The following is a 2500-nucleotide window of genomic DNA, read 5'->3' on the forward strand; positions in this document are numbered from 1 at the left end:
TAACCAATACATTCGAAACTACATCAAAGAGAGAAAGAGAAAGAGTGAAGGAAACAGATGCAAGCAGGAGAGAGAGAGAGAAACAGAGAGACAGACAAACAGACAGAGGCAGAGACAGAGACAGACAGAAAGACAGAGACAGAGGCAGAGGCACAGGCAGAAAGACAGAGGCAGAGGCACAGACAGAAAGACAGAGACAGACGGAGGCAGAGACAGACAGAAAGACAGAGACAGACGGAGGCAGAGACAGACAGAAAGACAGAGACAGACGGAGGCAGAGACAGACAGAAAGACAGAGACAGACGGAGGCAGAGACAGACAGAAAGACAGAGACAGACGGAGGCAGAGACAGACAGAAAGACAGAGACAGACGGAGGCAGAGACAGACAGAAAGACAGAGACAGACGGAGGCAGAGACAGACAGAAAGACAGAGACAGACAGAAAGACAGAGACAGACAGACAGACAGAGGCAGAGGCACAGACAGAAAGACAGAGACAGACGGAGGCAGAGACAGACAGAAAGACAGAGACAGACGGAGGCAGAGACAGACAGAAAGACAGAGACAGACGGAGGCAGAGACAGACAGAAAGACAGAGACAGACAGAAAGACAGAGACAGTCGGAGGCAGAGACAGACAGAAAGACAGAGACAGACGGAGGCAGAGACAGACAGAAAGACAGAGACAGACGGAGGCAGAGACAGACAGAAAGACAGAGACAGACGGAGGCAGAGACAGACAGAAAGACAGAGACAGACGGAGGCAGAGGCACAGACAGAAAGACAGAGACAGACGGAGGCAGAGACAGACAGAAAGACAGAGACAGACGGAGGCAGAGACAGACAGAAAGACAGAGACAGACGGAGGCAGAGACAGACAGAAAGACAGAGACAGACGGAGGCAGAGACAGACAGAAAGACAGAGACAGACGGAGGCAGAGACAGACAGAAAGACAGAGACAGACGGAGGCAGAGACAGACAGAAAGACAGAGACAGACGGAGGCAGAGACAGACAGAAAGACAGAGACAGACGGAGGCAGAGACAGACAGAAAGACAGAGACAGACGGAGGCAAAGGCACAGACAGAAAGACAGAGACAGACGGAGGCAGAGACAGACAGAAAGACAGAGACAGACGGAGGCAGAGACAGACAGAAAGACAGAGACAGACGGAGGCAGAGACAGACAGAAAGACAGAGACAGACGGAGGCAGAGACAGACAGAAAGACAGAGACAGACGGAGGCAGAGACAGACAGAAAGACAGAGACAGACGGAGGCAGAGACAGACAGAAAGACAGAGACAGACAGAAAGACAGAGACAGACGGAGGCAGAGACAGACAGAAAGACAGAGACAGACGGAGGCAGAGACAGACAGAAAGACAGGCAGAGACAGACAGAAAGACAGAGACAGACAGAGGCTGAGACAGACAGAAGGACAGACAGACAGAACGACAGAGACAGACAGAAAGACAGAGACAGACAGAAAGACAGAGACAGAAGCAGAGGCAGAGACAGACAGAAAGACAGACAGAAAGACAGAGACAGACAGAGGCAGAGACAGACACAAAGACAGATAGAAAGACAGAGGCAGACAGAAAGACAGAGGCAGAGACAGACAGAAAGATAGAGATAGAGACAGACACAAAGACAGACAGACACAAAGACAGAGACAGACAGAAAGACAGAGACAGACAGAGGCAGAGGTAGAGACAGACAAAGACAGAGACAGACAGAGGCAGAGACAGACAGAAAGACAGAGACAGACAGAAAGACAGACAGACAGAGACAGAAAGACAGAGACAGACAGAGGCAGAGGTAGAGACAGACAGAAAGATAGAGACAGACAGAGGCAGAGGCAGAGACAGACAAAGACAGAGACAGACAGAGGCAGAGACAGACAGAAAGACAGAGACAGACAGGGGCAGAGGCAGAGACAGACAGAAAGACAGACAGACAGAGGCAGAGGCAGAGATAGACAGAGAGAGAGAGAGGAGAAGAGAAGCGCGTGGGAGGGAAGGGACCATACGTATAAATATACACGCGTCTCCCCTCCATTGTCAATACCGTTTGCGATCGTCTCAGGAAGCCACGCAGAAATTCGACTCCGCCAAATCTTGCAAAAGCATTTTTTTATTTTTTGGCCCAAAAGGCTTACAAATCCGAAGAAAGAATTTTTATAGGTCTTTTTTGTCGGTGAAACAAGCGCTTATGAATTTAATGATTACATAAGGTCTGAAAAAGAGATAGAGAGAGAGATAAAGACAGATCGAGAGAAAAGAGAGAAAGTCTGAAGATGAAGTGGCGAAGAAGCATAGACAGAGGCACCTGTGGAAGTGGCTAACGTCTACCAAGGATATAACGAAGAGGATGTTCCAAGAAGATAAGGTGTTGGCATCGGGACTAAGGGGCGAGCACAGTGAAACTACAATAGCTACTGACGATTTGCTGACTTATTAAGTGCTGAGATCGGCTGTAGATTTCCTGATCACTCACTCTTTA

The sequence above is a fragment of the Penaeus vannamei genome, chromosome 39 (assembly GCF_042767895.1).
Source record: "Penaeus vannamei isolate JL-2024 chromosome 39, ASM4276789v1, whole genome shotgun sequence".
Classification (NCBI taxonomy): domain Eukaryota; kingdom Metazoa; phylum Arthropoda; class Malacostraca; order Decapoda; family Penaeidae; genus Penaeus; species Penaeus vannamei.